General features: G+C 40.0%; 1 protein-coding gene across 10 annotated transcripts in view; it reads left to right on the top strand.

Moving 5' to 3' along the window:
* Window positions 1–24,920, top strand: part of RHOBTB1 (Rho related BTB domain containing 1) — a 76,281-nt gene that overhangs the window by 1,916 nt on the left and 49,445 nt on the right. For 6 of the 10 annotated variants that reach the window (XM_055589915.1, XM_055589933.1, XM_055589907.1 and 3 more), the window contains exon 2: window positions 1,085–1,135. The exons of 2 other annotated variants lie outside the window; for them this stretch is intronic. The gene's annotated coding sequence lies outside the window, so the exon portion shown is untranslated. Of the gene's footprint in view, window positions 1–1,084; window positions 1,136–23,567; window positions 24,165–24,920 lie in introns of all 10 variants that reach the window. 2 more of the 10 variants (XM_055589922.1, XM_055589908.1) reach the window with 2 other exon arrangements.

Below are 24,920 nucleotides of genomic sequence, written 5' to 3'. Positions count from 1 at the left end.
AGAGGTTTCACTAGTTTGGGGCTCCCCCAGCACCCACGGGAGCAGTGCTGCGTATTTACACTGTACAGCATATCCCCTCTAAACTGCAAAAGTATGTTACCAGTAGTTTTCCTCTCTGTATAACTGTGTTCTCACTATCAGCAGATATAAATAGCCAATAGGCTGTGTTGATTTCAGCAAACAGCTAGGCTTTTTAACAAAACGCTGATAAGTTTGTTTTAAAACACTCTTCAGAAATTTGAAATTATATTTCATTTCTGATAACTGTGGACGCCCGAGAGAGTCACTGTTTGCTGAAAGAGAAACACAAGCTCTTTTCGATATAAATAATGTTTGCATACCACTCCACAGGTGGAGTAGGCAGCAAATTATTATTCAAGTAAGTTTTCTCTGAGATTCTTGGATCGCATGTGGACTTGTTAGTGGGAAAGGAATTTAACTTGTTCTTCACAGTGTGGAAGACTTTGAAAAATCATTAGGAAGCAATGAAATCACAGTATTCTAAGCTTGCATATTATTGTCCAACCAAATTTAGAAAGTAGTGTGACTTTAAGTACATAGGGTTGTGTGTGGTTCCAGAGGTAGAAACAGAAACACGGGCAGTTTGATGTTGGAACAACAACATAGCTTATTAACTATACAAATGCAATCAAATAGGAAAAAAAAAACAGAATCATTTGGACTTTTACTTATGATAGTACGGCCTAAAAATGCTATTTTGGAGGAATAGTAGATCCATTTCTTTTCCTTCTGTATTGTAAAATCCCTGTAAGGTTTTCCTTGTTTCTGCTCATGGTTTTGTGGCTAACTGCCTTTTTTTTTTTTGGTATCATTCCCAAATGCTCAGAAATATATTTTCAGAAATGCTACAAAAAGTTCACCTAGCTATTTCAGGATGTATATGGCCCCAAGAAATGCCATTTTAACACTGACACTTGGAAAAAATAAAGCAGGTTCTGCTCTTTGGTGGGTTGGGTAGAGAGGAAAACAATGCATGTTAAAAATGTCAGTGGCGCCCCATGTGCTCCAAGCAAGCAAGTATTACAGAGCAATACTTTATAAGGCACTTCTCTCTTTTGTGTAGGTAAGTCCAGCTGTGAGCAGGGTGTTCTGTTCTTCACTTCCAGCAAGCCAGGTCAGTGTCTTTGTGCAAACCCGTGACCATAGATTGCTGACATAGTCTGTCTGATTCTGAGCATGCATTTCAGAACAACTTACTTGGTCATTTGTCTTAGAACGATTTGTCTTTGTCATTTTTTTTTTATTGACTCAGTTATGAATATCACAATTTCCATGATTATTAAAATTATTTTATTTACTCTGTGAGTAAAAATAGCACTAAAATGGGCCTTGAATCAGTTTGTTCTTTATAAGACTTCTCTTTCACGTTGGGGATCCAAGTCGTGCCAGGAATAGCTGAAGATACAGGGTATTTGCATGCTCGATCATTGCAATTTTACATCAGAAAGAAAATTGATACAATAATGACTGATATTTTTGAGCTTGAACCAAAATTCAGGTAATATGCTGCATTCCTTACACTTAACGTTCTCATTCTGCAAAAAAAAAAAAAAAAAAATTCCTGTGAGGTGTAACACTTCGCTTGGTGTCCAGAGGACAAGGTGAGGAATTGAAAGTTCAGAGAGGTCAGGTAATAGATTCAGTTCCTAGTAAATGGAAGAAATTATATTTTTTAAAGTTCTGTCTTAATCCAAAACCTAAATTCTCTAGTTGGAAAAATCTTGTCCAATAGAGAAACTGGGACCAAGGAAGTTTAAGTGACTTGCCTAAGATAACTTGGTAATTACAGCTTATATAGTAAAATTCAATGACAAAGGTGTTACAAAAGAATAAATTCCATTCTCTTTAAGTAAAACAGCAAAATATTAAGTATTCGTGTGTACTTTATGGCATGGCCCTGTCAAAAATTTAAGATTTTTACTATGGGGGTCTCCAGTTCTAAGGATCTTACAAATAGATTTTAAAAGACAAGATATTAAACATTCATGCAGGAAAAGTGAGAAAATAAATCAAGATAATGCATGCCCTGAACTGAGGGTCCATAGTACATTCACAAATTCACCGTTTTCTATCCTGTGGGACTACTTTGCAATTCCATGTATGGATGGGAAAATTTTTCCAAGCACATTTTTGTCTAGATAGATAATAAAAGGGTAAGAGTTTAGAGAAAGACAGAGTGTAGAATTTCAAACCAAGAGGGAGAGATTATGCATTTTTCTAGAACTGCTAAATTACAGTATCTCAAACTTGAGGTGTTACTGCTTGAAAAGCATTGAAACAAAATTGTAAGCTGTCTGAGTCTTCACAGCATCACTAAGAAAGCATTACAACATGACCTGGTGCTTAAGAGTACTGGATTCCTTCTGCAACCTCAGTTTGTCTGAAATGTGTCACGTAGATAGGTTTGGATACCTAGTAAATAAATACCAATGTAAGTCCTGAAAACGGCCAATATTTAAAGATTAAACAGGACGTTTTCCATTTTTGTCAGAGTTGACAACCTTCTCTTTTCCCCTCTTTCTTCATCCACCCTTACTTTTTGTAGAATAATGTGTAAGTTGTTAATCCTTCTCAGAGAGTATTATATAAAGGGATAATAAAGAGTAAAATGGGAATAAATTACCAAAGAAAACTTTACTGTATCTTCTTTTTTAATGTACTGATACCCCCAACCCAAGCTAATAACCCTAAAAGCTTAATTAGTTAAAAGATACTTTTAAGTGTTTAAAGGATTATTGTAAGCTGTCCTATAACAGCTTTGTCCTATAAAAGTTGCTATATAATGTATCATTACAAAATAGATCATAATACCTCTATTAGACTGGGAAGATCCCATTACAGGTTAAGACCTCATTATCAACTGATATTTGCTTAGCTGCGACAATGGTATGTTGTAAATTATCCATATAACAACTATAAACCTATAATTGCTTAAAGAGTAAAGTTATACTCTGAATCATATAATGTTAGCACCAAAAAAGGCCTTAGAATGAGTATGGTATCTCTAAGAGTAATTTAATTAGCAACCATTTGTTTGCTTTTTTGAGCTTTAGAGGCTTTGGTTACTATGCTTGACCTCTCTCAAAACACTCCTGGAAATACATTAAATTCTGCTGTTTTTCACTCAAGAAATGTACTGTAGAAAACAGGAATTTTTTTTCTTTACTCTTCTTTTTTTTTATTTTTTTAAAGTTTTATTTTATTTTTAAACTTTACATAATTGTATTAGTTTTGCCAAATATCAAAATGAATCCGCCACAGGTACCTGTGGCGGATTCTTTACTCTTCTTATTGGTCTTCCTTTTTCCTTTTAGAAAACAGGCAGTTCAGTCTCATTCTTTGAAGGCCTTACTCTGACTTCACCTAATAGGGTTCAAAGAGTTCAGATTATTTGAATCTGGTTCTTGTGTTCATCTTCTTTTCTCTATCCAGGCTCCCCACCAACCTCTTGACACCGAAACAAAATTTGGAGAGGGAAGGAAAGATCAGTCACAAAAAATGAGGTGTATATAGAAAGGGGAAGGGGGTGGGAGTGTGTGATTCGTGGGGGAGGGGAGGCGAAAAGGAGAGCTTTGCCTGGAAAGGCAAGAGGCAGTCACCCAAACAGATGGGATGTGTATAGACAGGTTATTGATATGTCAGAATAAAAATTGTTTAGGGTTTTTTTTGGGGGGGGGAGCGGGGGAGGCTGGAATTTATAAACAAAGTGAAGTCACCTCCTCCTAGAATCTTTTGTTCCTCGTATACATAGGACAGAAACTGAGAAATGGCAAATAAAGACACTGAAATGTGAGTATGACAGGCACTCTTTGATGTCCCAGGACACTCCTGCCCTCAGATACTGCCAGCAGCTGTCCCATCAAGCACATCAACATGTCCGATACGGTTTCATCAACTAAGGGTGAATTAGAAAGTTTTACAAAGAAGGAAACCAGATGGATGCCTGCAGGTCCACAAGTTTGATTATATTTCTCCTCTCTGCACCTGACATTATTTATTGCATAGACACAGGTTAATGGCAAGTCCGCAGTGCTAATGGGGTTACAATCTCAGGCTCCATCCCTCCGTGGAGAAATTTCCTTGGAACTGTTTGTCACGCAACCTAGTCCAGACCCCTAATGACTGCTGGAATAACAATAACCAGTACTTACATCATGCTGTTTCTAGATGCCAGACACTTGATTGCATTACAGATAATATTCTTTATAAATTCCAATTTTATAGAAGCAAAAGGAAACTCAGGTATATGAAGTCAAAGAACTAATTGGAAGTAGAGCTTGGATTTGTACTGAGATCTAAGAATTTGAATATATATTTGATTTAAGTATATAATGGGGGGGAAGCACTTTAAAATATTCAATTCCAGGTTATTCTTGCAGATTGTTAAAGAAGTAATTATTCTTGTAGGGTTCTTTTTTAATTTTATGTGTCTTGTTTTGTATTTGGTAACTTGAACCACACAGCAGTGTTGTCTGTACAGATTGTTAATTCTTCAGGGCATCTCTAATATATTTTGACGGAAGTCACACTAGTAAACAGTGGAGTCATGGAGGGTTGAATCCTGGACCCAGAGAGGTTCTTAAGGATCCTTAATCCAGCCTCACATAGGTGAGAAACAATCTACCATCCAGAGAAGCAATGCAGCTCACCCACTCTTCTAGTTCATAAGGGACACAGCTGGGGCTGAACCCAGGTTTCCAAAGCCCAGTCCAGGGCTCAGTTCTTTCATGTGACACTACCTGAAAGATGGCACACCTTCTAAAGCCTCCAACTTAGCCAAAATTGCAGCTATCAAGTTTGAAATATATCTGAAACCTAACATACATCCAGAAATGGGTTACAAGGGGATTCCAGCAGTGTAAAGATATGGTGGGTCCTAGGAGAGACTTTGCTATCTTCATGGACACCAATACAGACCAGTCTTTCCTTGTATTCGAAACTTAACTACCCCATACTCTGATCCCTTTCAAGCTGTTTTTGTTGAGATGCCTGTTTTCATCAACTATGGAGACTTTTAATTTTGTCTATGGATTTCTGGCTTTTTATTAATCATGTGACATGGGTGACATATTTCTTCGGAGCTCATTTTGCTCATCTGTAAAATGGAGACAATATCACCTCCATCAGAGGATTATGAGAATGCTGTGAAATCACACACATAAAACAGATATTAGGGGGTCTTCCCGGATGGTCCAATGGCTAAGACTCCGTGCTCCCCAGTGCAAGGTCTACCAGTTCGATCCCTCGTCAAGGAACTAAATTTCACATGCTGCAACTAAAGAGTTCATAGGCTGCAACTATAGATCCCACATGCCACAACTAAGACCTGGTACAGCCAAACAAATAAATGATTAAAACACACACAAAAAACAGTAGGTATTCAACAAGGGTGAGTTTTCTTCTTAGCCTTGCTAAAGTATGTCAAGGGAAAATGTTATAACACATCAGGGCATCCATATCATTTTGCTGCTAAATGTTCTGGAGTCATCTGAGGTCTGACACTACAGGGGATGATTATAGTGACCTTTTTTCTTGGGTGAAAACAGGCCCACCTGTGTTCCTGAGTACCAGTAGCCTGGTCACAATTACATTTGTCTTCTTCACACTCTAGGGTTGCTGAGGTTTGCATGAATTACTTTATTGCTTCAGTTTCTGCTTCAAAGTAATAGCAAGCTCCTCTGGGAGATACCTGGCTCTCATGCCCTTTCAGACACTTTATCTAAGGTGTTTTCCACGTAGACCTTTGCATCTCAAAGCAGCTACTGTGTTTTCAGCCAAATAACTAAAATATTTTCGGAGAACAGTGTTGCCAGTAGAACATTTTTGCCTTCGATTTCAAAACAAGTGAGACTTTCCTCCCATCATTTCAATTAACTCTAGTATTGAATCCTTCCTGGACATTGACCATCTTTTCTGTCTCGGGTTGCTAACTGATATGTTGATGGGAAAAACATAAGCACTGCAATTTCCCCCTTTCACCCTCAGCACTGATAGCTACCGTGGCCTAAATTACATCTCTGGGAAATGTTTCATCACACTCCTCTCTCCAGCTGCCACACTTTGTCATGTGGCACTTGCTGCCCTGTTTTCGGTTTTTGGATCCAAGTCTTTGGCAACATTTCTTATTACATATACAGAGGAAGGCTCCTGATAAGATTTTTTTTCTTGTACTTTTTCCCCCTTTTTTGAAATGAATCATCCAAGTGGCCTAGAATAGCCTTTAGTTTCCTAGTGGCTCAGTTTCCCTTTTCAGTGTTGGACAAATGTGTGTTGCAAGATGTATGTCCTCTTCAGGTTTGTTGTTGAGTCACTTAAGTTGTGTCAGACTCTTTGTGACCCCGTGGACTGTAGCACACCAGGATTCCCTGTTCTTCACTCTTCAAGTGTAGGGCTAGCTATTAGGTGTTTTCCCCAGTGCTATCCTTCATTTGGTATGAGCTGCTTAGAGATCACCAATGGCTAGATTGCTACGAGTCTCAAACCAGTTATGTGAGTTTCCATTCATGGCAGGGAGTTTATTTTTAAAGCGGTGCTTCCCAAAATTTAATATGCATAAAAGTCACCTGGGCATCTTGATAAAATGCAGATTGTGATTCAGAAGTTCTAGAGTGAGGCCTAAGATTATGCATTTCCCAGGGGGTATCTCATTGATGTCAGTGCTACTGGTCTGAGGATCATATTTTAAGTTGGGAAGTATACTGTACTCTGTAAAGTATAGTCATTATCTTATGCTGAAATGCTGCCTTTGGAAGCTCCCTTCTTATTTTGTTTTCTTCTTTCTTAAATTATATAGAGTCATAGAATCTTAAACGTGAAAGGTTTGTGCTGGTAAATCAACCTACACTCTGGAAGAGAAAAACAATGCATTTATGTGCAAACATAAGTTGATTATAAATTTTACTGACCTAAAGAATGGGTGTAGCATACTATTTATAAATAATAATAGAGAATACTCTTTGTTGTAAACTCCGTTTAGCTAATTGGGTCTCACAAAACACTGGTTTTGAGAACTCATCTATCCATGGTCTACCTATGGTACAGTTGATGAGTGCAATTCTCATATAAATGTTGCCCAATATTTTTCTTTATGTGAGTAAGACAAAAGTAAAGTAACAAAGGCATATGTCAGGCTGTATTCATTCATCAAAGATATGAATGATTTCTTTGCTGAGCCAAATAAGAGCTTTTACATACTGTAAGGATATTTTCTTAAATGGATTATTCATAATATAACAGCTACACACATTACACCCTTTTAAGTTTAATCTGCATTATTAACATTTTAAAGTCATGTTCTTAAGTCAAGATGACAGAAAAATAAAGCAAGACCTGATGTGGAGTGGTTGCCAGTTTCACTGGTGTGACTGCTTCCACCATGGCCCATTTGAAACCACCGTTGTGACCGAGTGTGGAGTTGGAAAGAGATGGCACGTTGTTGTTTAGTTACTAAGTCATGTCAACTCTTTTGTGACCCATGGATCATAGGCTGCCAGGCTCATCTGTCCATGGGCTTTCCCAGGCAAGAATACTGGAGTGGGTTGCCATATCCTCCAGGGGATCTTTCTGATCCAGGGATTGAACTCACATCTCTTGCATCTCAGGCGAATTCTTTACTGCTAAACCAGCGGGGAAGCCCACAGTAGCACATGGTTATATAGTATTTCCATTATACAGGTAAAACTGGAATAAATAACCTCAAAATATACTTTGGCCACCTGATGCAAAAAGCTGACTCATTGGAAAAGACCCTGATGCTGGGGAAAAATTGAGGGCAAGAGGAGAAGTGAGCAACAGAGGATGAGATGGTTGGCTGGCATCACTGACTTAATGGACGTGAGTTTGCGCAAACTCTGGGGGATTGTGAAGGACAGGGCAGCCTGGCATGCTGCAGTCCATGGGGTCACAAAGAGTCTAACAGGACTTAGGGACTGAGCAACAATAACAAACTTCAAAATACAGAGAATAGTGAAATATAGTAGAATAAATACAAAGTGTAAGTTTTGAGTATTTAGTTACCTTTGTTTTAATATAATTTATTTAATTGAAACTCTATATAATTAATATTCAATACTGACCCTATTTTAACAGGCTTGTAAAAGTCCTGAGAATTTAACAGTTGGTTCATGGGCCAGTAGAGACTGGCACACTATTAGATGTAGATCATCTGGTCCAGTGATTCTCAACCTTTGCTATACACTGAATACTCCCAGGAATTTTATAACCTGTAGTCTTAGTTATTTATGTTAGGGCCCAGAAATCTGAGTTTTAAACTTTTTTTTAATTGAACTGTATCTTGTTTAAACAAAACTACATGAATCATAACTATATAACTTAAAGAATTATCACAAACTAAACACACACCCCAATCTAACCTAACCAGGACCTACATATGGAAACACAACCTTCAGTTCAGTTCAGTTCAGTGGCTCAGTCGCGTCCGACTCTTTGCGACCCCATGAATCGCAGCACGCCAGGCCTCCCTCTCCATCACCAACTCCCGGAGTTCACCCAAACTCATGTCCATCGAGTCGGTGATGCCATCCAGCCATCTCATCCTCTGTCGTCCCCTTCTCCTCCTGCCCCCAATCCCTCCCAGCATCCAAGTCTTTTCCAATGAGTCAACTCTTCGCATGAGGCAGCCAAAATATTGGAGTTTCAGCTTCAGCATCAGTCTTTCCAAAGAACACCCAGGACTGATCTTTAGAATGGACTGGTTGGATCTCCTTGCAGTCCAAGGGACTCTCAAGAGTCTTCTCCAACACCACAGTTCAAAAGCATCAATTCTTTGGCTCTCAGCTTTCTTCACAGTCCAACTCTCACATCCATACATGACCACTGGAAAAACCATAGCCTTGACTAGATGGACCTTTGTTGGCAAAGTAATGTCTCTGCTTTTGAATATGCTATCTAGGTTGGTCATAACTTTCCTTCCAAGGAGTAAGCGTCTTTTAATTTCATGGCTGCACTCACCATCTGCAGTGATTTTGGAGCCCCAAAAAATAAAGTCTGACACTGTTTCCACTTAGCAGCACCCAAAATCCCATCTTAAGCCCCTATTCAGTCACTGTCTAATTGAGGCAACCACTGTCTTGACTTCTAATGCCATGGATTAGTTTTTCCTGATTGTCAACTTTTATACAAATGAAATCTCTTTTGTGTCTGGCCTTTTTCGATATTATGTTTCTAAGATTCATTATAATTGTATACAGCTGTATTTCATCTCTTTTTAGCACTGTATAATATTCCATTGTGTGAATAGACCTCAATTTATTATTTCTTTATCCATTGTAGTGTCAGTGGTTTGTTTCCAGATGTTGGCTATTACGAGCAGTGCTGACAAGGACATTCTTGTGCAGGCAGCAGTATTTGAAACAAAACAAGTTCCCCCAGTCATTCTAAAAAGCAGCTGATTTCTTGACTGCCTTCTCTACAATTCCCTCTTCTGCCTTTGATTTTTCATATCATGTGATTAAGTCTATTGGTTCTTTCCTGAGAGTGTACTTTTAATACCTTAAGTCATGAAACTGTGTGCTTCCATTCATTATAGCATGTTTTCCTGGCTCTTTTCAATATAGATTCACCACCACCCCCCTTTCATCAAGACATCTGCTCTTGGGCGCTTTAAATAGGGATGAGATTTGGCCTCACATCAATAGCATGGAGGAATAATAGACATGGTGGAGATGGAGCCAAGGCTAAATTTGGCAGCCAATCATTAAGGCTCCTGGAAAGAGGCTTCAAGGAAGGGAAATTGTTTCCCTTTGTGTGTATCAAACAAAAATCAACAGTAAACCTTTGGCATATTTCAGATTCTAGATTTTTAAAAAATTGGTTTATTTGAAGTGGACCAGGGACTGTCTTCTGACATGAGAACGGATATCTCTCAAAGTCTCATGACTTGATCTGGAAAGAGAACAGAAGGAGATTTTCCCATGGGCTTGTTCCTACACCTAGCGTGCAGCCAGCCGGTGTAGCTCTGCTGCATTGTTCTGGGCTGAGTGGCTGTGTATTTGTGTGTTTGCATCTATTGAGATGTTAGTTCTTTTGACAGAAGTCAAGAGAGCTGAATGACCAGAAGCCCCAAGATGATACTGTTGATCAGTGGGATGGCTGCTTAGAATGGAAAGACAGGTGCCGGGAGCAGTAAGTCTGTTTCCTACCATATGAAAGGCATGTCACATACAGCTTTTACAATATGCAGAGAGAAAGTAAAGAATAGACACTAATTTCACATAATGGAACAAGAGCATGTATTCCCACACACGTAAATATTGTAGTCCTTCATTTTCCTACCTCCCCTCCCTCACATTTTTGTAAAACGTCTTTGTTATAAAATAATAAACATGTTCATTATTGAAAAGATGGGACGTGTAGATAAGAAAAAAGAAAATTCTAATCCTAATGACATCAATATTTTAATGTATCTATATCCCAAATATTTCTCTTTATATTTAGGTACATAATTTTTAAGGAATGGTGTTACTCATGAGCCTCTAACTATAACAATAAATGTACTCCTATAATTTTACATTTTTAATTATACTTTTCCGGTATGTGGACGCTTTTTAAAAATTCGTCCCTTGTAGTCGGATTTCTAAAATTGTTTCCAATATTTTGTTTCCACAGTAATATGATGAACACTCCTTTAATGGAATCTTACTGTAATTCTAAATATTTTTCTAGGAATAAAGTCTTATAATCGAATGAACGTTATGGACATTTTAAAGTCTTCTGAGTCATTATCCAAAAATTATCATTATCCAAAATAATGATACCATCTTCCTCTCCCACAAACAGTGCTTCATCCTGCTTTTAATAAATGTACAATCTTTCATGTCATAATTCCCACCAAGAGTTGGAGGGTACATGAACATGTCCTGAAAACATTGAATACTAGCTAGAATCTACACATTGCTGGCAGTCAATAACCTTGAATAAAAATAAGATATTTTTATAGTTTTTTGCCCACCAGTATTTTTGGATTTTATGGTCTAACTTTGTTAAGAATTCTGGTTTGGGGGGGGGGCGGGGGGGGCGACTGGTGGAAAAAAACTATTTTCTTCATTTGCCTGAATGAGAGCATAAGCTAATCCTAACTGACATATTATAGGCTCATAAATGATTAAATGCAATTGTTTGACTGTCGTCATCTCTGAAGGTGTTGCAGCAGGTGGTCTCTCTGGCAGTACAGATGCTAACCCAAGTGACATCTTTAGAGAGCACTTTGAATGAACAACTTATGACAGAGGACTGTAGAGACTTCTTCTCTATCAGGATGGGTTTTTAAGCACATCTAGTCTGCAGACTGATACTAGCTTTCTCAAATGAGCATTTGATGTCTCTTTAAAGACTTGAGCAATATTTTAATTATTAATTCTTGACAAAGCTTCCTCCAGCCCTTAGCTAAGGCTCACCCAGATGAGGACTACAGGCCCTCCAATGTGAAAACAATGTGTAGAGTCTTCTGTTGCTTTATTTTTTTTTAACTTTAAAAAAGGCATATTGAAGTATAACATGCATAGAGAAATGTGTACAGATTACAAGTGTACAGTTTGATGAATTACCCTTACTTAATATGACCTAGCTGCAGTCAGCTTTGATTGAGCTATATCCCTTGTGACTGAAAATATGTAGAATTTGCCTGTACAAGTAGAGATTAGAACATTAAATTCATGCACTGAGTATGCATCAGTATTTGTATGTTTGTGATTTGCAGGTACACAAATATACAACATGCATACAAGCAAATTTGGAACTTCTTTTTCTTAATGAGTATAAAGCTCAGTTATGCTACATCTATACAAATTAAAATAACTACAATTGATTGCCACAGAATAGTTTACATGCTTAGTTTCTAAAAATTACTCATTTCAGTTACCGTAAGTATTCCTTTGAACATTCAGAATTTTAAAGCCAAGAATTTTTCATCTTCTCTCTAAGATAGAATTGTATGTATTGGTCCTGGTTACCCACAGCTGTCTCTTTGGGTTCAATTTCTGTGTCTGATGTTCAGCAAGATATCATTTATATTCCTATGTTCTTTTTAGTTGAGAGCTTGAGTCAGAAAAAAAACAGGTTTAACAGGCTCACTGTGATTTTTAAATGCATGATTTTGAAAAACAATTTATGCATCACCAAAAATCATTTTTTATTATGATCGGAGTGTACCAGGGTATTTTTAGTAGAATTAACAACCAAAAGTAGGACTTCTCTGGTGGTCTGGTGGTTAAGACTGCACTCCCGATGCAGGGGGCCTGGGTTCGATCCCTGGTCAGGGAACTAGATTCTACATGCCACAACTAAAGATCCCACATGCAGCAACAAAGATACTGTGTGCTACAATTAAGACCCAGTGCCGCCAATAATTTTTTTTTTTAACCTCAAAGTTATACGTATGTAATCATTACCTTTTTTAAAAGCTAAAATAGATTTTCCATTAGAGAATTAGTACATCTAAGAATATTATTCAGTCCCAAAAAGGAATAAAGTACTAGTACATGAATGAACTTGAAAACATGATGCTGAATACAGAAGGCAGACACAGAAAGCCATATATTGTATGGTTCCATTTATAAGAAATGTCCAGAGTAGGAAAATCCATTGTGACAGGAAGTAAATTCCTGTTTTCCAGAGCTGGAGGGAGAAGGGAATGAGAATGTCTACTAATTGGCACAAGGTGTCTTTTGGGGGTGATGAAAATGTTCTAAAATTAAATAGTGGGAAGAGCTGTACAACTTTGAGAATATAATAAAAACCTCCTAATTACACACTTTCAAAGGGTGAATTTTATGGCAAATCAATATTATCTCAGTTTACCGCAAAGAGGTAATACATATGCACTGTAGAAAATTTGGAAACTAGGAAAGTAGCAACAGGTTATAGCCCGATTGAGTTCAGTTCAGTCGCTCAGTCGTGTCCAACTCTTTGCAACCCCATGGACTGCAGCACGCCAGGCCTCCCTGTCCATCACCAACTCCCGGAGCTTGCTCAAACTCATGTCCATCGAGTCGGTGATGCCATCCAACCATCTCATCTTCTGTCATCCCCTTCTCCTCCTGCCTTCAGTCTTTCCCAGCATCAAGGTCTTTTTTCAGTAAGTCAGTTCTTCACACCAGGTGGCCAAAGAATTGGAGCTTCAGCTTCAGCATCATTTCTTCCAATGAATATTCAGGACTGATTTCCTTTAGGATGGACTGCTTGGATCTCCTTGCAGTCCAAGGGACTCTTAAGAGTCTTCTCCAGCACCACAGTTCAAAAGCATCAATTCTTCAGCACTCAGCTTTATAGTCTAACTCTCACATCCATACATGACTACTGGAAAAACCATAGCTTTGACTAGACAGACTTTTGTCAGCAAAGTTATGTCTCTGCTTTTTCATATGCTGTCTAGGTGGGTCATAGCTTTTCTTCCAAGGAGCAAGTGTCTTTTAATTTCATGGCTGCAGTCACCTTTGCAGTGATTTTGGAGCCCCAAAAATAAAGTCTGTCACTGTTTCTCCATCTATTTGCCATGAAGTGATGGGACCAAATGCCATGATCTTAGTTTTCTGAATGTTGAGTTGTAAGCCAACCTTTTCGCTCTCCTCTTTCACTTTTGTCAAGAGGCTCTTTAGTTCTTTGCTTTCTGCCATAGGGGTGGTGTCATCTGCATTTATAAGGTTATTGATATTTCTCCCAGCAATCTTGATTCCAGCTTGTGCTTCATCCAGCCTGGCATTTCGCATGATGTACTCTGCATAGAAGTTAAATAAGCAGGGTGACAGTATACAGCCTCAACGTACTCCTTTCCAATTTGGAACCAGTCTGTTGTTCCATGCCCAGTTCTAACTGTTGCTTCTTGACCTGTATACAGATTTCTCAGGAGGCAGGTCAGGTGGCCTGGTATTCCCATCTCTTTAAGAATTTTCCACAGGGACACAATTATTAAATTTTTAAGTATTCACATATTAATATACAAAAGAAGGGCGGATCCCCAGGGAAGATCCATTCCACTGGTTGAGAGGAACGCACATGAGAGAAACAAGGAGCAGTGATCAGCCCTGTGAGTGGAATGAAGCAACACCTGAAGGAGCAGGATCTGAGGTCCTGAGAGGCCAGAAGATAGATGTGAGCTCTTCAGGGAAACATTCCAAAGAGACTTTTTAAAAGTTTTCTTCAGGATGCCTGATAAATTACATAAATCGCAACACTGTATTCCTAAATACCCATATTGTTTCCACAGTTTAGTTAAAGTCCCATTTTGGTTTCTTTTAGCTGTGTCAGTGTGCTAAGGTGGTACTTAGGGTGAGAGAATGGTGAGCTTCAATTTTAATTGTTACACATATTTGTTTATTTTATGTAGTTTTCATCAACTGTATTTCAGATGACGACCTTGTTCTTTCCCCTCTGTGGTGTAACATTAGCACTTCTATTATTGCAAACTCAATGTAAACATAATTTTAAATAATGACAGTCTTAATAGATAAGACTGACTGAGTGTTCTCTTGATGGCTGCATAGTGATTAAAATATTTTACAAGCATGGTCTAATTTCATCTTTACAACAATTCATTGAAGGAGGTAATTATCCCCAGTTTACAGATAAGGAAATAGAGACTTAGATTAAGTAATTTGCCCAAGACCACATACGAAGTACCTTAATTAACTATTCCCCCACTTGATTTAGGTGGTTGGCAGTTTTTCCTTATTCTTAATAAAGATGTGATAAACCTATTTGCTTTTAAAACATTTTTCCATTTATAAAGTTATTTCCTCAGATGGGTATTTTTTTTTATAATTTCCAAGTTTTAGTTTATTTTTTATTATAGTCTTGCTGTCATAAAACCTTTCCTCTTAACTTTTATATTTATTTCTTTGTGGCTAGAGAATTTGATTGATATAACATGTTTGGCGGAATATTTGTCCTTATGATCGGTCTCTATAGAGTCGGGTTTTGTAAATGTGCTAAGAACACTTGAAAAGAAAGCACTCTCTCATAGATTTTCAAAAATGTGGGTTATCTGTTAACTCAGCCCCACTTTTTATGCTATTCAAGTCTTCCATGTATTATTTTTACTTTTGCTTTCTTCATATGATACCAATTCCGATTTGTCATCTCGTGTGTCAGTTATTTGCATTGATTTCTTCTTATCATTATAGAGCTTGTCTTGTTATTACATGCCTTCTAGTATATGAAGTTCATTATTGCTGCTATGCTTTTACTATGCATTGCCCTTTTTAACCTTTTAATTATCTTCTACAGATAATTTTTCTATATAATTTTGAAACCAAAATCTAAATAAGTGTAGACTGGGCTTATATTCCCAGTTGGTTTTGGTTTCCACAGTTCTTTAAAACTGAAATGCCCATTAAAAAAATTTTTTTTAATTATCTCTGAGTGTTTTGGCAAGTATCTTTGAGCAGTTTAATTCCTTAAAGCATTTTGCCCCCGAGTCTTTGTATCTAAAAATAACTACATGTTACCGTCACATCAGTATTACTTTGACCTGATTCAGAAATGTGTTAGTCTGTCCTTTTTCTTTGAAAGCTGTATATGTGTTTTTCTATTGTGTTAAAATAACATTGGTGAAGTGTATGGTCATCTGTATTGTTATACCTTGATAGAAGTGTTTTTGGACATTAGTTTTAGAACTTGTTTTGCTAAGATACTTAGAAGATTGTTGCTGTTGTTCAGTCACCCAGTCGTGTCTGGCTGTCTGCAACCCCACGGACGGTAGCACTCCAGGCCTCCCTGTCCCTCAGTATTTCCCAGAGTTCGTCCAAGTTCATGTTCATTGCATCGGTGATGCCATCCAGCCATCTCTTTCTCTGACACCCTCTTCTTCCCTCAATCTTTCCCAGCATCAGGGACTTTTTCAGTGATCCCAGATTCAGGGACTTTTTCCCTGACTTTTTCAGGGACTTCGTCTGTTTTCATCAGATGACCGAAATACTGAAGCTTCAGCATCAGTCTTTCCAGTGAATATTCAGAGTCGATCTCCCTTAAGATTGACTGGTTTGATCTCCTTGCTGTCCAAGGGACTTTCAGGAGTCTTCTCCAGCACCACAGTTCAAAGGCATCAATTCTTTGGTGCTCTGCCTTCTTTATCATCCAGCTCTCACAAATATGTGACCACTGGGAAGACCATAGCCTTGACTAGACAGACCTTTTTCAGCAGAGTAAGGTCTCTGTTTTTCAACACAATGTCTAGGTTTCTCATTGCTTTCCTGCCCAGAAGCAATGGTCTTCTGATTTCATGGCTGCAGTCACCGTCCGCAGTGATTTTGGAGTCCAAGAAGAGGGAATCTGTCACTACTTCCACCTTTCCCCCTTCTATTTGCCATGCAGTACTGGGGCTGACTTCCATGATCTTAGTTTTTTTAATATTTAGTCTTAAGCCAGCTCTTTCACATTCTCCCTTTGCCCTCATCAAGAGGCTCTTTAGTTCCTCTTCGCTTTCTACCATTAGAGTGGTATTATCCATATATCTGAGGTTGTTGATATATAATGGTATAGTAATCTGACAATTATTATACAGTTATTTTTTGCTGAAGAATGTATACACTTGGAGTCTTCTTTTTCTCCTCTGTGTCCCCACTACACCCTCCTTTTAGTATTAGGAAAATTTTGTTCTACTAAGTCACATTTTGCAACCTTATTTCTTCAAGAACCCTACTATCTAAGAGATTGCTTTTCAACGGTTCACCTCTTATCTAATATCTTCTGTTACATTTTCACATGGCCTTCCATCTATATGTAGAGTTTCTTATGTTTACCCTCTACCTCACTAGTTCATTTTACTACCTTTTCAAGGCTGCTATTGACTGTTGCCAGTGGTTTGTGGAGAGGGCAATGGCACCCCACTCCAGTACTCTTGCCTGGAGAATCCCATGGACAGAGGAGCCTGGTAGGCTGCAGTCCATGGGGTCGCTAAGAGTCGGACACGACTGAGCGACTTCACTTTCACTTTTCACTTTCTTGCATTGGAGAAAGAAATGGCAACCCATTCCAGTATTCTTGCCTGGAGAATCCCAGGGACAGAGGAGCCTGATGGGCTGCAGTCTATGGGGTCACACAGAGTCGGGCACAACTGAAGTGACTTAGCGGCGGCAGCAGCAGTATGATTTTGAATGTGGCTATCCTGTATTTTGGGCTTCCCAGGTAACTCAGTGGTAAAGACTCTACCTGCCAATGCAAGAGATGTAGATTCAATCCCTGGGTCAAGAAGATCCCGTTGAGAAGGAAATGGTGACCCACTCCAGTATTCCTGCCTGGGAAATCCCATGGACAGAGGAGCCTGGCGGGCTACAGTCCAAGGAATCACAAAAGAGTCGGACACAACTTAGCTACCTAACAACAAATCCTGTATTTAATTTATACATAGCCTTTACTTATCATGTCCTATTGCCTACTTACAGCCTCATCTGCTGTTAGTATACCTGCATTGTCTTTTTTGGCATGATCAAATACATGGATAGGTTTTTTTTTTAATTTTTCTTCTACTTCTTAGAACATATCTACTTCAGTAGACAACTTTTCTCTCTGTCTTTAGCTAATTACTTGCACCTTTCTATGTCCAGGCTTTTAATAGATCACATGTTGAATGATCTCTGTGTACTCCATCCATATTAAAAAGTATTTATGCTGGTCAAATATTGAAGTATATTTGAACATTCCAAATGCTTGGATAAACTCAAATTTGTCAGAGACCAAAACAGAGCTCTGTAGAGACCCAGGAACCCACCCAGCCCCTAGCAGACAAGCAAAGCTACTCAGTTTGGTTTGGGCTGAAAGAACTTAGGAGGGTGAGCTAGGACTTCGGTGAGGAATGTCACCACTGAAGATACACCGACGTTCAGCCTTAGGGATTGTCCCCCCTTGCCCCACTGCCTCTGGCTTCAGCCTCTCAAGATCAATCACTTCCATTTGCAGTGTCAAAACTGAAACTGCCCGCTTGGGCAGGCTGGAGGAAACAGAAACCAGTCTATCCCATGCTCAGTGCTGTCTCCCTGCCCATCCTCAGGAAGGAGCAGTGATATTGCAGCCTGCTGGTTTCACAATGACTGTCTAGCAGCTCTGCTATCTCCTCTTTCCACCCTGTCCCAGTGAGTCCAGCTTACATCACTCCAGATCACAGGCATCTGTGGCAAAGAGCATCCTGCTTCCCTCCAGGCCATAGAAATGGGCAATCTGTTGGTCTTCAGCAACATTCTCATTTGGCTCCATGGAGGTGAATCTGGGCAGAGATCTTTCCAGTGTCTGGTATTTGGTTACTCCTTATTCTTAGTTTCTGGCACTGTTTGAGTCTGCTGTCTGTACAGAATAAGGTTAATTCTAGTGGGACCTGGGTAGAGGGGGATCCAAAGCATCTGATCATTCATAGCTCACTTGAAGTCCAGCTATTGCCTTGTGTGACATGGCTCTTGTAGATATAGATTGAACTCTGTCTTCCAGACTAATTTTCATATCAGTTATAAATCTTTCTCCCTATGTAGTGGCTGCACATGGCTCCCTTCTCCCCTTCTTTTCTAGCCAAGCAGTAACTCACCAAAAAGAGTTGATATTCCCTTGAATTAGGATGCTAAAGTCTAAAAACGGATGAGAACTTTATGAGACCCTTATATGTAAATAATACCAAGATTCATAAATTGACTCTAGGCAGTAGAGCACAGTGAAAGTCCACATTCCTTTATTTTTCTAAATCAGATTCAGCCCTAAGCCACTCCTGTTTGCCTGTATCTGGGCTCCTCCCTATCCCCTGCCTTCCCATTTGGTGGAGGGGCCTGGACCTTGGTCCCTGGTGGTTCCCATGGTTACTGATGCTCTTCCTGCTGGGGTAGCCATGGCTGGTGCAGTGCCATCTGTCAGAGGCTGCCCTCGTGATGGGCCACACAGATGTCCCTCAACGTGTTCCTCTGCAGGCTTAGCCACACGCCGCAGCTTTCGAGGCCACAGGCTTAATGATCAGTCACCAGAGACAACCAAGTGCCAGGTCTCTGCCAGCCCCATGTGGAAGGTTTCCTAAGGAAGCTGGAGTAAGTGTTTTTGTGTACATAACTGAACAAATATTTATGGCAGGCCATGTATGGCCAAGGCACCGTGAAAAGATCTGAGGATTTAAAGGTGATGAACAGTCTCTGTTGTCAAAGGTGCATAACCTTGATGAGATGGAAACGAGACATATATAAGGCTCGTCGTCAATATTGCAAAGGAAGTGAAGTGAACTCACTCAGTCGTGTCTGACTCTTTGTGACCCCATGGATTGTAGCCAACCAGGCTCCTCTGTCCATGGGATTTTCCAGGCAAGAATACTAGAGTGGGCTGCCATTTCCTTCTCCAGGAGATATTCCTGACCCAGGGATTGAACTCGGGCCTCCCACATTGTAGGCAGACGCTTTACTGTCTGAGCCACCAGGGAAGTCCCAAAGGGCAATTTGATAAATACCATAGGACACAGGATGAAAGGAGAATGTGCTAAGTGCATCTGTTTCCAAAATGGACTTGATCTCTGCTTTGCTCCATCTCTGCTGATTCCATCCTGGTCACAGCCACCCTTTTTCCCTCTTGGAGAACATAGGAGCTTCCTAGCTGGGCATCTGCCACTGTTCAGAATCCAACCCCATGCTCTCCACACAGCAGTCTCAGTGATACTAGTGATACTTTTTATTTAGTTTTTTAAATATTTATTTATCTGTCTGTGCCAGGTCTTGGTTGCTCCATGTGGGATCTAGTTCCCCAACCAGGGATCAAACTCGGGCCCCCTGCATTGGGAGTCTTAGCCTCTGGACCACCAGAGGAGTCCCTGGTGGTACTTTTTTAAAAAGCAAATGAGAACGTGTTACTCCCCTGCTGAAAACCCTTCAGTAGCTTCTCACTGCGCTGAGAATGAAATCCAAACTCCTGGCTGTGGCCTCAAAGGTCAAGTATGATCTGAGCCCTGCCCTGTCTGCCCATCAGCTTCCCTCTTCCCAGTTCCCTCCACTCAAGCTTTTCCACCCGTTTCCCATCTCATGACCAGGCCCTTCTGATTGTTTAGAGAGGAGCAGGGGGGCCTCCTCCTGGAGGCCTCCCACCCATCATTTTCTCCCATAACGCCTTTTGTTTTCCCTGAAGAAGTTTATCAAATGTACAATGGTATCCCCCTATTCAGTGATCTCTCCCTAGCTGATGGTGAGGTCCCTGGGGCCAGCACCCACCCTGGCCTGTCTACTGGTGTGCACCTGGGGGCCTGGCACTCACTAAGCGCAGCGTCTGTTTCTTTAACCAAGACAGCCCGAGGCCTACAAAATATTTCAGTGGGTGGATCAAGGGCACAAGAAATAATGGCATAATCAACATTGTCAAAGGCCACGCCACACTGCATATCTGTAGGCAAAAGTAGGGGGGAATGTCTCAAACATAGCACACACTTTACTTATGGTGATTTTGAATCCTACCCTGGAATTTGTATGCATATTTAAAGCTGTTTTCAATCATTGCTTTTTTTAAATTGAGACAGTTGTTATTAAGGGCAGTCAGTAGAAGAAGTAGTTTATTTCTAATCCTGGCCCACTTCCTCACTGACATGGAGCTTCGAAAAATGAGAGCGTGATCTGGTGTAGGTCATTACAGGGCTCTGCTGAGAAGGAGTGAATGTTTTAAAAAGTGTCTCTGTATTATTTGTATTCCTGAAGTTCTCTGCAGTGCTCTTTTGGTTACTTAATCTCTTTTTTGTTTTGATCAAAACTTTGAATTGAACAAATATTGCTGATTGGAATGATGAAAGGCAATATTATCCTGGAGATATATTTTAATGAACTTTTGATTTAAAGAAGCCTATCCCAGCTCTGCCTGTCTCTTTCCCAGGTCTGGACCTATTCCGTGTTCCAGCTGAGATGTTTATATAATGCATAAGGCTGCTCCTGCCTGACTAGGACTGGTGATTAAGAGCTCAGGATAATGAAATCTGCACAGTTGAAACTTGGCTGTTGGCTATAGTTATTATGCAACTCTTAACATTTCCCTTTTGTTTCTGCCAATAATATAAAATTCTCAGTCTTTCTTTCATAGCTAACTCTCCAAAGACGCTCAAATTTGTTCCACTAGGTTTTTTAATGACCAAGTTAAATTATTTCTTAAAGTTCAGAGTATATGCTTTTCTAAAGGACAAGAAAATTTAGTGGCTGTGCAATTGCCCTGTTCAAACTGTCAATAACAGCTGAATGGAGCTTGAAGTACAAAGTCCCCTCTATGGTCTTAGATTTCTGTCTTTAAGCAGACTGCTCATCCGGCCTTGATTGCATTAGCAAATATAACAAGAGACATGGCAAAAGTGACAGGAAGAGGCAGCATATTCTAATAATGGGGTGATGTGGAGCAATTAGGAGATCTTAGTGAAGCATCTTAGACAAATGGTCAACCTTTCCTGCCCCATCCTCTCTAAGATCTGAATTTCTAGTGTTACAAGAAAATTGCACCCTTACCCGAATTCAAATAGTGACCCTATACTAATGTGCACCCATTTGGAACAAGAAGGACTATCTTGGGTTTTATGAGCCACAGCACCCACAAATTACTCAGTTATGGAGACAAGATTCTGATAGTCATCTAGCTGTCATGTAATTGGGGAAGTGAACGTGCCTGACTCTTCCTGAGAACCTGTTTCTTAAGAATAGGACACTATGTAGACCATCATCTCAAGGACTCAAGGTGAGGGGTAGAGCCAGCACCAAAGGAAGGAAAACACTTTGAAGAGGAGCCTAGGGCAGCTAAAGTCATGTTAGGCTGCATCTCTTGTTTCTCCTGTGGTTGGCCCTGGAAGAATCACAAGTATATTGGGGACCCATGGGCCAGAGAGAGCAGACAGAGCTTTATAGAAAAGGGACATTGTATGCTCATATATTCCAAGCACTTCAGTGTATGGCAGTGGGTGGGCCAAAAGTTTTGTTTGGGTTTTTCTATAAGATGTTATGGAAAAAAATCTGAATGAACTTTTTGGCCAACCTATTAGTACCCCCAGAAACACCTGATGATTCATTCATTCAGTGCACAAGATGGACGCTTTGATGTTACAACCTCAGGAAAAAGATAAAAAGGTCAACCACCATTCAGTGATTTGCTAATATAAGAAAAAATGAGTGAAAGAGAAACAGAGTATTTGTGTTTTCGATTGCTTCTCCTAAAATCATTTATTGATACAGAGGAGAAAGAAATTTAGTCTGTGGGGAGGTGGGGCAATAAGGAAAACTTTTTCCAGGAGGTAATATCTGAGTTGGGCTTCCCAGGTGGCGCTAGTGGTAAAGAACCTGCCTGCCAATGCAGGAGACATAAAGAGATGTGGGTTGGATCCCTGGGTCGGGGAGGATCCCCTGGAGGAGGGCATGGCAACCGACTCCAATATTCTTGCCTGAAGAATCCCATGGACAGAGGAGCCTGGAGGGCTACAGTCAGTGGGGTTGCAAAGGGTTGGGCATGACTGAAGCGACTTAGCACAATATCTGAGTAAGATTTTGAGGAATGAATAGAATTCACCAGGCAGATGAGGAAGAGTAGAGGTTCAAACAATGTTTAGAATTCTGAGAGTCAATTTGTGTGGCTAAAGCAAGTTGTGTTAGTTCCCTATTGCTGCTGTAACAAATTACTGAAAGTTAAATGTCTTAAACCAATAGATTTATTATCTTACAATCCTAGAGGTCAGAAGAGTGAAATGGGTCTCAGTGTGGTAAAGTCAAAGTGTTCCTGCTGGAGGCTCTATGGAAGAATCTATTTCCTCACCGGTTCCAGCTTCTGAAGATTACCTGTATTTCTTGGCTTAAGGCCCTTCCCTCTATCTTCAAAGTCATCTTCTATTTCTCTCTGATTTTGACCTTTTGCCTCCTTATTTCACCTGTGAAGGAAGCTTGTGATTACACTGGGCCTACCCAGCTAACCCAGGATAATCTCCTTATAGTAAGGTCAGCTGATTAGCAACCTTAATTCCATCTGCTACCCTGGTTCCTACATGCCGTGTAACAGAACATATTCATAGCTCCCAGAGATGTCAACCATAGACATCTTTGATGATCCATTATTCTGCGTACTATGCATGTAGTACAGAAAGTTGAGGGTGATGGTGTAGAGAAGAGTTGCCATGATTCATCAACCCTAGGTAGAAACGATCACCCCAGAGGGGCCTATAATTAAATATGTATTAATTATATATATAGGGTATATATATGGGCTTCCCTGGTGGCTCAGTGGTAAAGAATTCACCTGCCAATGCAGGAGATGTGGGTTTGATCCCTAGGTCAAGGAGATCCTCTAGAGAAGGAAATGGCAACCCATTCCAGTATTCTTGCCTGGAAAATCCCATGGACAGAGGAGCCTTGCGGGCCACTGTCCAGGGGGTTGCAAAAGAGTCAGACACAACTTAGCAACTAAACAACAACAAACAGCTCTATGTATGTGGTATATTTTAAATGGAGAAGTCAAGGTTCTGGAGGTCTTCCTAAAGTAGGATATGCATGTTTCAGCTAACTATTGCTATGTAACAAACCACCCCAAAACTTGGTGGCTTAAACAACAGTTTATTATTTGTTATGATTCTGTAGGTTGGCCAGGTGATTCATCCGTTGGTTTCACCCAGGTTCACTCATAAAGCGACATTCAGCTGGAAGGTTGGCTGGCCTAGAAGATCCAAGATGACCTCACATTATGTGTCCTCTGGTGATGGCCGACAGCCAGACTGCTTCGGTCTTCCTCACTGAGTTCTTATCTTCCGCTGGGCAGGCCTCAAGACCTCGCTGCATCAGCATGCAGGACCTGTGGAGGCCTTGATTCCAGAACTCACACAGCGTCGCATTCATCACATTCTTTTGAGTTGGGCCAGGAAGTCACTTATTTAAGAGATAGGGAAATAGATTCTAGCTCCTCATGGCAGCTGCTCCTGTGGCCATATTTCACACAGCACAAGCTGTAAAGATAGGCGGTTTTGCTCTGAGAGCAGAATCTCGAGATTGGAGATTTCAGAGGTAAAATGTTTGTGGATGATGACAATATCCGGCACATGGCTAAAAGCTATGCATGGCTCAAGTAGAGGGTGCTGAATATCACTGGCACTGAAGAGGTGAAGGAGCTGTGAGGCTGGGTACAGGCTGCATCATCCTGCGCACACGAGACCAAGCTGCTGGTGCATGTGGAAGAGTGAGGTAAAGTCTAGTACATGACAGTGATAATGGCGGGGGCAGATAACCAAGCAAGGTGGGATAACTCGATAGGCAGAAGATCAAGACCACACTGTTGCAAGTCAGCCTTGTGGACGGAGGCTAGTCTGCAGAGCAGTAGCTCACTAAGTCCTTCACTTCCCAACCTCCACAACGTCTTATTCATGTACCAGGTTTTTTTTTTAATGTTGAAAGATAGTTGATTTATAATGTTGTGTTAGTTTTAGTTATACAACAAAGTGATTCACTTATATATATATATATATATATATGTGTGTGTGTGTGCTTTTTCAGATTCTTTTCCATTTTAAGTTATTACAAGATATTGAATAGAGTTCCCTGTGCTATACAGTAGGTCCTTGTTGTTTATCAATTCTGTATAGTAATGTGTATCTGTTAATCCCAAACTCCCGTCTTATCCCTTCCTCCCACCTTTCCCTTTGGGTATCCATAAGTCTGTTTTGTATATATGTGAGTCTGTTTTGGTTTTGTAAAGAAGTTCATTTATATCATTTTTTTAGATTCTAGGTAGGAGTGGTATCATGATACTTGTCCTTTCTGTCTGACTTACTTCAGTTAGTATAATGATCTCTAGGTCCATCCATGTTGCTGCAAATGGCATTACATCATTCTTTTTGACAGCTAAGTAATACTCCATTGTGAGAATATATATGTGTGTGTGTGCATGCACCTCTGCACACGCTTCTTTATATCCATTTATCTGCTGATAGACACAGCTCA

Source organism: Bubalus kerabau, chromosome 1, assembly GCF_029407905.1.
Source record: "Bubalus kerabau isolate K-KA32 ecotype Philippines breed swamp buffalo chromosome 1, PCC_UOA_SB_1v2, whole genome shotgun sequence".
In the NCBI taxonomy this organism is placed as follows: Eukaryota; Metazoa; Chordata; class Mammalia; order Artiodactyla; family Bovidae; genus Bubalus; species Bubalus kerabau.
The sequence above is the reverse complement of the archived record's forward strand: the minus strand, read 5'-3'. Positions and strand labels throughout refer to the sequence as shown.